The sequence below is a fragment of the Astatotilapia calliptera genome, chromosome 3 (assembly GCF_964374335.1).
Source record: "Astatotilapia calliptera chromosome 3, fAstCal68.1, whole genome shotgun sequence".
Lineage (NCBI taxonomy): Eukaryota > Metazoa > Chordata > Actinopteri > Cichliformes > Cichlidae > Astatotilapia > Astatotilapia calliptera.
The window spans coordinates 50,998,029-51,011,046 of record NC_137424.1 but is presented as its reverse complement, the minus strand read 5'-3'; positions in this window follow the sequence as shown (position 1 = coordinate 51,011,046).

The following is a 13,018-nucleotide window of genomic DNA, read 5'->3' as shown; positions in this document are numbered from 1 at the left end:
GGAGCTTTAAAATAATTAGCCATAATAAAAACCGAGAGAGGCCGACAGTGATCACTGACTGTTTTTAGGGGATTGTTGAGATTTAATGGAACAAGATACAAAGCATTGAAAACACAACAGCCTCATTAAATGCAGACTACTTTGGGCCTGGAAGCAGGATTCATCACATCATGACTTAAAGACTGGATTGCTGGATTGGTTTCGTCTTGTTAGTTTGACTCTGTTTACCTGTGTCTTGTTTTCCCCAATTATATATTTACTGTATGCTGTATTTAAGCCCTCAGTTTTCCTCAGTGACTTGTTTTTTTTCTAGAACTGTTGATTTCTCTTAGCCTGTCTCTTTCTCCCTTCTTCTCTCTTAATTTACAGACTTTGTTATTTTACAACTTGCTGCTAAGAAGTTTTTTTCCCTGCAACCAGGATTTTCTGTTTCTACCATAAAGACCAGTTTTGTTATTTCTACTCAGTATTTTCTTTCAACCCTTTAGTTATCCAGGTAATTTATCCAGAAGAATCCATGACTGAAATACAGTGGAAATCATTAAAACGGGAAGCTGAAATACCAAATAATGCTAAGCTCTTTGAAATTCAAATCTTATTTCTAAGAGAGAACCTGGTATTCCTCATGTTCGAAAATGTATGAATGCAACAATTTCTATGTTTTATTGTGCTCTTAAAATGTATAAAGCACTTTTATGTGCACATCTAAACATGATGAACAGATAGAAGCTCCTCTTGAGTCTCTCTGTCCTTGCCCGGTTCCGCATCTTCCGGGCAAGGACAGAGAGACTCAAGAGGAGCTTCTATCCCCAAGCCATCCGTGCCCTAAACACACACACCCGCCCTCTCACATCATCTATAATTGACTGAGTCAGGACTCTTCCAGACACTAAATCAAGGCACAATGTACATTTCAATTCCTTTAATTTTAAATATGTTTATATTGTCTATCCTGTAAAATAGTCAGATATCTATTCATATTAATGTACAGAATTCACCTGCTTGCTGCTACTACTGCACATTCACCCAATGTATATACTACATATATATATATCTATATATAATGTTTTTCCTCTACACCCCGCCCCCCCCCCAATTTTTTTGCACATGTCGAGGAGCGTGTCAGGCTACATTTCACTGTGTGTTATACTTGTATAACTATGCATGTGACAAATAAAGAACCTTGACCTTTAAAAAACAATAATGATGAAGGTGAGTGGCAACTTCCTGGATCCAACTTTCAGATGACTTACAGAATGCAAAGAGCATGTACAGTATTAGAGCTCAGCAAAATCAAAATCAATTGATCTGACGCGTCCATATGACTAAAAGCATTTGCACCAAAACTGATTGTGGATCCAGAGCTCTCTCTGATACAAATTAAGGAAACATAATCATACTTACAATCATACATACTGTAGTTTAGATGATGAATGTAATCAAATGTAACTCAGGTTATTTTCTGCAGCTACACTTAACAGATGCAATATAATGCAAAATGCCTGACACACAATTTCCTAGAAGCCTCACGTGTATGGCGTGGAAAGAACTGTGAATGCTGAGTACAGTGAAAGAAAACAGGCTTTGCTACAGAAGGAGATTAGGGCCACTGGGGGGGAAAAGTGGACACGTCTTTTTTTTTTTTTTTCCAGAATTCTGAGATTAAAGTCACTTTAATCTCAGAATTCTGGAAAAGAGAAAATAAAGATTTGCCCGTTCCCCCCATTCTTATGGCTCCTTTCAAGTAAACTAAAACGTCACTAGAACTAAACTCATCAGTGTCCATGTCAGAAACCTTCCAACTTTTACATCAATAGCTGTGTACTTAGCAACCTGTTTAACTACCTACATTAAAAAAAAGCTTATATAAAAGCTTGCAGCGTCATGCATTAGTCTGAACAAGTGACTGATGTAACAAAGGCAAGGCGGGGAGCCAGATTAAAGAAGAATGCAGTAAGGGCACATTCTCTAAGAGTCACAACAGGTGTGCAAATACAGTGGACCTGTCCTGAGTGGGGTTGACTGAAGGTTAAGTGTAACGCAACATCAGAATGCAAGGCAGGTATTTGTGTGGGAGCAGTGGCTCACATCAGGTGAATCAGAATCAGAATCAGAATACTTTATTCATCCCGAGGGAAATTAGGGGTTACAGCAGGCAGCACGCTAATGGCGCATGCGCACTCACAAAGGAACCTTCTGACCAACTTTACACAAACATCACATTGGGGAGACATGTCAGAAAGGTAGGCTGATAGGAAAAACAACGAAAATACACTACATGAGGTAAGAGGAGGAGAAAAAAAACTCCACTCAGACTGAGCTCCTGGTGGGAGAACAGTTTGATAACAGAAAAAACACCTCAGCACAAAAGCACATGACTATCAATACACCATAGAAACACGAGACAAGCAACAGGGGCGGGTAAAGGGTAGAGAGCCAGCGTAGACAGCGCATCCGGTCCTGCAGCATCTGCGCTGGTCCAGTTGACTGCTATCATCCCCGGTAGGGCACAAGCATCGAAGGCGTTGGAAAGGGAGGGGGATGAGTGAGTGCTTGTCAGTGTAAGTGTGTGTGTGTGTGTGTGTCCAGAGTTCAGCGGAGACAGTGTCCTTCGCACTATCAGGCTAAGTAAACAGTCTGCCAGCCAACCCAGGTGGCCTTCATGGGACGGGAAGAATAGTCATCACACAGTCGTTATCAGGGAGTTGTTTTGGTGGGCTCCAGCCTTGGGCCTGCAGCTGGCGCCGTGGTGTCCAAATGTTGAATATTGTTGATTTCTCCTTTGTGAGCAGCTCGAATTCTAGCACTCCGAGGCTGGTCTCTCGATCTCCCGTTGAAGAGCTGCGAGCCTCCCCATGATGGTATCAAACTTCAGTTCCAAGGTGTTGTCAGTCTTTTGATTCTGAGACTTCACAACTGTTTTCCAGCTGTCGCTCAAGGGTGTCATTTTGAGCAGGCCTCTCTCTGATGTTTCCCCTCATACGCTCAATGGTGTTGTTTTGAGCCTTCACAGCAGCAGTAAGCGTCTCCAAGGTGTTGACCATATTACGTTCGTTGTGAGAGGTCGCACCTCGTCCCGGCGCTTCGAATCCAGCGGGCAGCCATGTGGGGGTTTGAACAGCCGGTTCCGCTCTCTTATTTCTCTGATAAAGCAGGGCTAGGCCAACGCCGATCAGCATGAACCCTGTTATCATGGTTCCGAATAGGTAGATATCTTCAGCGTCCTCGATCGACAGTCCCGCCAGGCACACGGTCCTCCAGTTCTGCCACCCGTCCATCGTGTAACCGGCAGGGAAAGTCCCTCCAGGGCACTCAGGCTCTCCCGAGCCCCGACTTCTCGTTGAGAAAAGGGTGTCAATAGCACTCAGAGACCAGTTGATCAAATCATAATTGTCTTTTAGGTTTAGAGAACGACAGTGAGAGACTGTTCCAGGAAAAAGTAATGCACGCAAGACAAGACGAGGACATAGAAGCAAGCAGGGAAGATAAGGGTGAGGAGGAGAGGAGAAGTGCGACCGCCTTCGCTGAGAGCTGAGAGATGATTATGTCAGATATCAATAATGGTAGCTGCTGGTGAAGAATTTATTGAGTTACTGACACGATAAGTTATGCAAACATTACGATTTAACATCAGTTTATGATGGACAGAGAGGAGTTTGTCTTCTTGTGTTTATACCTGGACATCGTTCGACACATTCAACATGATTGTAAAGGAGTCCAGAAAGACTCAAGAAGACCAGTAACTCAAATTTTTGCAACCAGCCCACTTTTGGAGATTAGTCGCAAAATTGGCCACCCCTATGAACACTGTTTAGTAAATACAGTCACATGCTATTTTGTCCTGATTGGTAAATCTGGTGCATTTTTCCTAATCCCATACTTTATTTTTACTCTCAATATACACTTTCATTGCAGCTGCCCTTAAAAAGGACCTGATATTACCTTATGCTTAGGGAGAGAATGGGATAGTGTAGTGGTAAGTCTACACACTTGGTGGATTCCCACCTGGTATCCAGTAGGGGTCCTGGCTAGACACCCCCATGCTAAAAAACTAGCCCTGGAATGGCTCGGCTACGTCTGCAGCCTGTCCGCAGCTCTGACACAAGCATTTCACGACATGTTGTACTGTGTGTGAATTTTATTTTTATTTTTTTTACTAGTACCGTATGTGTTTAATGGTTAAATGTTAAAGTTAATGTTTACTTTAATTTGCTGTGATATAAAAGTCTTGCAGTCTGTAGTGATGAAAATAAAAATAAATAAAAGCAACAGCAGTATAAAAATCTGGAATGGTTGGAATTTAAATTATTTATTTGTGTTACCTTTTGACATCTATAATCTGATTTAACATTTGTGGTTTTTAATGGCCTGAAAAGAATTCATGCTCTCATACTTCAAACATGTGACTGAATACTATGGGATAGGTCTGACATTTTCGTATTTGACAAACTGGAATACTGATAATACCGGTTTGTTAGCGTGGAAAAGCACCTAAGGCTCTACAGTCAGGATCAAATTCAAGTCAGTGTCTTTCAAGTTTACAGTAGGAGTCCAGGACTGAACTGCCAGCCTGCTCCTGAGCACCTGAGCCACAGTCTCCCCTAATGGCTGAAAACATCTGTGCACAAAGACGGTGCATATATATAAAACTTTTTAATTGTTCAAACATTAGCATGGCACATTGCACCATTTAATGTCCACTGCATGCTATAAATTAGTCATAGATAAACAGGCATGCTGCTTTGCTTTACTGAAGTGCCATTTATACAGAATAAAGCGTGTTCATTATTTTAACTGTCAAATTCTTATTCTTATTCTAAAAAAATATAATAAAGAATAACACAATATCGTTCTCATAATATTCAAAGTTGTGACATAGACCTCAGTTTATAGTTGAAATGAAGAACAGCAGCCGCAGAGATAAAAGTTCTGCAAGTGTCCCTGAACGCAACACACATTTTAGATCCACAAGGAAATGATTATCTAACTAACAAAAGAGTCAGGCGGCTTTTGCTTTATCCACTCACCTGATAGTCATCCTCTTTGGGCTTTACAGGATACACACTTGACTGAATCCTTCCTTTGTCTGTTTTAAACACTGTCGAGTAACTGAGTGAGTGATACGGCTTATCAGAATATTGGAAAATCAAGGGAGTCCCGCAAAGACCAGAACACAGAGAGTGCTGTGCCCTGTGGCAAAACTAGAAGTCTACGGTGTGCTGGAGAATCTCCCGCTGTAAAAACACTCAAAATGCTTCGGCTATGCTGGCTTGCCTTAGAATACAACAAGTTTAAACGCATCTACTGTGATAGAGAGGATCTTATGCAACAATAAAGGTCAGCAACTTGAGGTTAGTTTGTTATGAAATACTTGTGTTCAAACTGGTATGACATATTTAAAGCAATCAAACTATGATAATGGAATAATAATAGACTGATAAAATAAGTTCGTGTGTTGCAGGAGGAAGGTTAAAAATAATATATCCTACAATAAACAAAAGAATTCAAGCAAAAGTGACACAAGGACATAATGAAAGGCTTGAATTTTTAGATTAAGTTAAGGGGAAGTAAAATGCACACTGCTGGTTTCAGTGCAAAATCTATGAGATGATTTTTTTCTACTTTGTCTTAAAGAATTTTCCAAGACTGGGATACGTTAAATACTTTTTTTATCTTTGTTACATTGCAGTGAAAACAAATATTGGACGCACTTTATAATGTCACACAATGAACCATTAAGGTATTAGGAAGCGGTTAATTCATTTATATATCATTACACCTCCTTTTGTGTGTCTTTCATAAATACAGATATGTTACACCATGTCCAGATATCAGCTGCTAGTCATAATCACAATAATATCTGTATCTATAAATGACATGCTGAAAAGTAATGATATATTATTGAATTAAAAACTTGCTAACAGCTTATTAGTTAATTAATAAACCATTAAATGTTTTTTAATTTATGTTTAATAGTGTGACATTGTTATAAAGTGTTGCCCAAATATTAAGAGAGACCTACAAAATAAACTAAATACATTATAAGATAGTTAATTGTTTTATTTGCCATTAACTAATAAAAATCAAAATAAATAGATAACGAATTAAAGTATCTATTAAATTGATTAAAATATTGAATTTGATCTTTAATTCATTATTTCATGGTTTCTGTGTGTCAGGTCATCATGGCCTCGCCCCTTAAAGTCAGGGGGTGTGGTTGATTCTGATATAGTCAAAGCCAGGTGTGCAGTGGAATCTGAGTGCATGGGGTTTGTACACGCACACCTGCTGCTTTGCAGATACACCCAGGAATCCAGACATCTGAGGACAGGAGGACACACCTCACAGTGAGAGAGCAGCAGACTCAATGACGTCAGCTCGGCTTCTCTGTTTACTTTACTACCTTTTCACCCTGATGATTAATCCCTGCAATGAAAGGAGGTCATAAAAGACCTAATGACTTTTGTTCTTTTACATTTTATTCACAAATTTATAAGCACTTTGGGCAAGATGCTCAGCCATAAAAGATCCATTAGGATGGAATTATTTTGAAAGGTCATAAACACCGGCTCGCTCGGAAGAAAGTGCACCAGTATATTAGGCTAAATATTACTGATTAATCAACTGTTCTCTTCTCTCCTAAAAACATTTTAGGAGAAAACAATTATACATCAATGCGTAACTTATTCTCAACGAAGACAAAACAGATTGTATGTTAATTTTCTCTCTCTCCCTGGACGTTTCCAACACTTATAACAGATGGTGTTTACAGTGTAATCAAATACATATAAAAAACGATAATTTACTTGACATCACTCTTCAGGAAATCTACAAATAGCATCAGCATGCTGCTCCAGATGTTTGAGTTCCTGGTGAAAATGTTCTCATTTTCCTTCCTGTGTTAAAATATTTTAGATTTCATTGAAAATGAGCTGTTATAAGCAGGTAAAACACAACTGAAAATCAGGAAATAAAGATGAGTGAACGATTCTCCTCAAAATGTGCCAGCAGTGTTTCAGTTAGCCACTAAGGTTCACTAAAACTATACAGTTAGAGCTTAACTTTAAGCCCAGCCAAACAGATTTGCTCAAATAAACTAAACACAGAAACGCACAAACTATCACCCATCAGATATCACCTGAGTGTGTTATATCCTGTGTCTCCCTCGCACTGAGAGATGACGGTGAGTGGGGGATTTGAAAACAGCGTGCCAGAAGCAATTCTGACCCAAGCCAAGAATTCCCTCCTAACCACCTATGTTGAATTAGAACTATTTAATATCATGAAATATTGAGTCCTGACATGAAAACGTAACAGCTGCAATTATTTCAAATATTTTTCTTGAAGCTGGTAGTAGGAAACCTCCTGTGTGTTTCCCACACTCGCTGAAACGGTAGCTCAGGTGCCGTTATAATCTTATAACTTCTCCAGCTTTTCCCTCTGGGTACTCCGGCTTCCTCCCACAGTCCAAAGACATAAAGTTAGTGGGAACAGATTAATTGGTAACTCTAAATTGCCCATAGGTGTGAATGTGAGTGTGAATAGTCGTCTGTCTTTATGCGTTAGCCCTGCGACAGACTGGTGACCTGTCCAGGGTTTACCCTGCATCTAAGACAGCTGGCTCCAGCCCCCCCCCGCGACCCTGAAAAAGGATGAGCTTAAGAGAATGCATAGATAGATTGCAGGTGCTGCTCTCATGTTTGTATAAGAAGACACCGTCTGACCTCTATACCAGCGGTCTCCAACCTTTTTTGCGCCACGGACCGGTTTATGCCCGACAATATTTTCATGGACCGGCCTTTAAGGTGTTGCGGATAAATACAACAAAATAAAACTAGTACCGGTACCGAAAAAAAACCCAATTCATAACACACTTGAAAAGACCAAGGAAAACTGAGTAAACAATGAAAACGATAACAAAATAACGCTGAAAACCTATAAAAACCCTGAAAACTGTACATTTCACACCTGAGCCTCAACTCTCGCGGCCCGGTACCAAACGACTCACGGACCGGTACCGGTCCGAGGCCCGGGGGTTGGGGACCGCTGCTCTATATGACCTTTGTTCATTTTGTTCACAATACATAATAAAACCTATGTTTTATGGTTTTGAGATTCCCAGATGAGACTTCATAAACCACTGGGAACCTGAACACACGTGGAGGAAAGACAAACAGTTTGGTGTTAAAATTCCTTGAACTAAAGACAGACAAGGAACACACATTTTCAAGATTCCATAAAATCATAATTTTCCCTGATTTGACCCCCATTGGTGCATCAAACATTCATCTCGTTAACTACAAAAATTTATAGCAAGGTATTTTTACTGATGTAAAAACTATTTAGGCCAGGTTTGTACAGCAGAACAGTACAAAGGGGTTAAACAGCTGATGTTTCAGTTGATCTTATCTCCTATCATTCAAAGCTAAAAGAAAATTGAGATTTGGCTGTAATTTTAACTCAAAAGCAATTGTGAAAATTAAAATCGACACAGCTACTATTTCTGTCTTTCTACTTTCTCTTATCTCTGCATGAGGCACGCAGTGCCTGCAGCCTCTCCTCATGAAGTTGCTCTTTACATGTGTTTTCTCTACACAGACAAACATTTACAGGACACTTTGTCCTGAATGCAAATGTTGCCGTTGGTGTTCATGAAAAATTACAATAACCACTTTTTTTTTTATAAATACCCACAAAACAAATTAGAAATATTTGTAATTCACTGTCCTTTCACATTTCACACTTTTCCTTTGAGTCTTTTGCATCATTGTCACAAACCACCTGCCAGACAGACACTCAGTGCCCATGACAAAACACGACCTGATTAAATAATTGATTTAAAACTGCGCCAGGAGTAGCCAATCATATTTGGTCTTGTTAAGGTTCAAAATATTGGGGATGGAGACAAGAGAAAAACCACAATAACAACACTGGTCCGGCTGGGTTAAGTCAAACGATGATTTTAATGAACACACGCGTGGGAGATGGACACCGTATGCAGACAGCCTCAGATCTCAAAATGGTGGAGCATTGCTCAAACTCTTATAGCCTCTGGTTCTCCCACCTTATCATAAAAGCATAAACATTCACATGCTTTTCTCTCACACGGCACCTAAGCTATGACCTTGGCTTCCCGTTTATCTGCTCCTGCTGAGTTGGGGCAGAAAACTCCAGTATATTCTGTTCTCTTCTAATCAGACAAATAAGGCGATGACTTTCTGCAAACAGTATTTCTTATAACATCATAAAACAATATCATTCATCCACAATAAATCAGCAGTCTAATGTAATGCAAATCAGTTTAACGAATGCAATAGTTATCAGCTTCTTCTAATTCAGGAGAATAATGCAAACTAAAACTACATAATAATTCACAATCTTTAGTTAGGGGTATAACATGGCATAAAATAATATTATAATCTAACAGTCTGAAACCAACTCTTGCAGAACTAATTGGTTTACAGTTAAAAGATGAAATAAATGTTTCACCTCGAAAACACTTCATGTCATTACTCAAGCAAATTGGAAAACACAATGTTTGAGGGCAAGTGGGCTCGTTGTGGAAGTGTGCACATGCAATCTAGTTTTATGCTACTGGCTATAATGCGAGTGTGTTGTTTGTGTCCTGTAATGCTGTCACTGTTTTGGATTTGATTTCTTGATTTTTAAGAAATGGCTCAGGGTATCAGCACACTGTCTGAGGGCAAACGACTCAGAGCTGAGGGATTTAAAATACTGACTTGACGCCTGAACTGTTAAGGCAAGTTCAACATATCAAGGATATATTTCCATTATCCATATTTACTTAATCAACAACAGCAAGCACAGCAGTCACACAAAACTGGTTCCAAATTTTGGAAAAAAGTATTGTTGATTCTCAAAAAAGCCTTTCTCAGCTGAGGGCTAAAAATACCTTTTTGTATACTTAATCATATTCACGCAAAGGCCCTGAAATGGCAACAGTCATATAGTATAACTGACCAAGGATGTAGTGGGTGTCCTGTACAGACAAAAACCTTTATCTTCTTTTAATATACCAGGATGTACACATGATTTTTGAGGCCAGGCTCCAAAGTCCACTGGAAGAACTGCATTTTTTGGCACTTCGATGTTGCCTTCATTTCTCGGCCCTGGTTTCATGTATGTCAGCTGTGTGGTTTTAATCCAAAACATATTTTCCTAACTTTAAGTAAGAAGCCTGGGTGCTTAGGCCTAACCAAATTCCAAATTCGACTTGCAGTCCAGCAAGTTTGTTTTTTCCTCTACCGCTTCTCCTTCTATCGCTTGTTGAATGTTTTGGTGTTCTAAAAGCAAAAATCTTCTTATATAAAATTTCAAGAACCTTTACATGGAACATTTGAGACTGTGGGAAATGACCGATATGACTGTTCAGCTGGAGGACTTGCTGCTGAAAAGTGTTGGCTGTGTCCCAATTCAGGGTCTGCACGCTTGAAGTACGCATTTTAAGTGCGGTTACGCCACGCGACGACGGCTGTCCCAATTCGAAGTGTACTTCAAATGCATACTCCAAATGCGCCGTCGATTTCCCCAAATATCAAGCGTGGTCTGGTGCACGCTTCGTGGTCCCATATATCCCACAATTCATAGCGCAGCGGTGGGTGTGGATAATTTTGCCGCAAAATACGGCAGAAGGGAGCGGCCGAAGAGTTTTTTTTTTCCAAACTTTATTGAAATTATAAAGCGAACAGTCAGTCATTCCAGTTCAGTATGCACAGTAGGCATACAAGGCAAATAAGAGTAACAATATACAGTACAATGAAATAAGAAGGATAAATAAATAAAGGATAGAAAAGAAAAAAAAAGGGGGGGGGGAATGTGACAGACTTCATAACAACTTTGTACTTGAAAGTTGTGACAGCTCATTCGTTAAACATTTCTGAATGAATTTCAATCAATGATAAACCTTTTTTATTGGAAGTTAATTTAAGAGAGTTTAAGTAATATTCAATTTCAATCAAAAACAAATTAAATGATGGGGTTGAGTTTTGAAATTGACATTTATGTATGTGGGACTTCCCTAATAAGATGGAGCGGCCGAAGAGTGAACTGTCAAAAGTACTGAATATGACGTCACTCATTTATGTGCGAATGTTTAATAATTAAAGTCAGTCATATATCCACAAACACAACAAGCTGAAAGCCAGTGATATATGTATATGTGTGTATATATATATATATGTGTGTGTATATATAAAAAAAAAAAAAAACACCCAGCACGCCCCTGCGGGCGGTTTATCCTTCAAGCTCGGGTCCTCTACCAGAGGCCTGGGAGCTTGAGGGTCCTGCGCAGTATCTTAGCTGTTCCCAGGACTGCGCTCTTCTGGACAGAGATCTCCGATGTTGTTCCTGGGATCTGCTGGAGCCACTCGCCTAGCTTGGGAGTCACCGCACCTAGTGCTCCGATTACCACGGGGACCACCGTTACCTTCACCCTCCACATCCTCCCGAGCTCTTCTCTGAGCCCTTGGTATTTCTCCAGCTTCTCGTGTTCCTTCTTCCTGATATTGCTGTCATTCGGAACCGCTACATCGATCACTACGGCCGTCTTCTTCTGTTTGTCTACCACCACTATGTCCGGTTGGTTAGCCACCACCATTTTGTCCGTCTGTATCTGGAAGTCCCACAGGATCTTAGCTCGGTCATTCTCCACCACCCTTGGGGGCATCTCCCATTTTGACCTCGGGACTTCCAGGTTATACTCGGCACAGATGTTCCTGTACACTATGCCGGCCACTTGGTTATGGCGTTCCATGTATGCCTTGCCTGCTAGCATCTTGCACCCTGCTGTTATGTGCTGGATTGTCTCTGGGGCATCTTTACACAGCCTGCACCTGGGGTCTTGCCTGGTGTGATAGACCCCAGCCTCTATGGATCTTGTGCTCAGAGCTTGTTCTTGTGCTGCCATGATTAGTGCCTCTGTGCTGTCTTTCAGTCCAGCTTTGTCCAGCCACTGGTAGGATTTCTGGATATCAGCCACCTCCTCTATCTGCCGGTGGTACATACCGTGCAGGGGCCTGTCCTTCCATGATGGTTCCTCGTCTCCCTCCTCTTTCTTGGGTTTCTGCTGCCTGAGGTATTCACTGAGCACTCGGTCAGTTGGGGCCATCTTCCTAATGTATTCTTGGATGTTCGTTGTCTCATCCTGGACTGTGGTGCTGACACTCACCAGTCCCCGGCCCCCTTCCTTCCGCTTAGCGTACAGCCTCAGGGTGCTGGATTTGGGGTGAAACCCTCCATGCATGGTAAGGAGCTTTCTTGTCTTTATGTCAGTGGCTTCTATCTCCTCCTTTGGCCAGCCTATTACCCCAGCAGGGTACCTGATCACGGGCAGGGCGTACGTGTTGATGGCCCGGATCTTGTTCTTACCATTCAGCTGACTCCTCAGGACTTGCCTGACCCTCTGCAGGTACTTGGTGGTTGCAGCTTTTCTAGCGGCCTCTTCTTGGTTCCCATTCGCCTGTGGGATCCCCAAGTACTTGTAACTGTCCTCTATGTCTGCAATGTTGCCTTCTGGTAGTTCAATCCCCTCAGTTCTGACTACCTTCCCTCTCTTTGTTACCATCCGACTACACTTCTCCAGTCCGAACGACATTCCAATGTCATTGCTGTATAGCCTGGTAGTGTGGATCAGTGAATCGATGTCTCGTTCACTCTTGGCATACAGCTTGATGTCATCCATGTACAGGAGGTGGCTGACAACTGCTCCGTTCTGTAGTCGGTATCCGTAGCCAGTCTTGTTAATGATCTCACTGAGGGGGTTCAGGCCTATGCAGAACAGCAGTGGGGACAGAGCATCTCCTTGGTAGATCCCGCACTTGATGGTGACTTGTGCTATGGGCTTGGAGTTGGCCTCTAGTGTTGTACGCCACATCCCCATTGAGTTCCTGATGAAGGCTCTTAGGGTCCCATTGATCTTGTACAGTTCTAGGCATTCCAGTATCCAGCTGTGGGGCATTGAGTCATAGGCCTTCTTGTAATCAATCCAGGCAGTGCACAG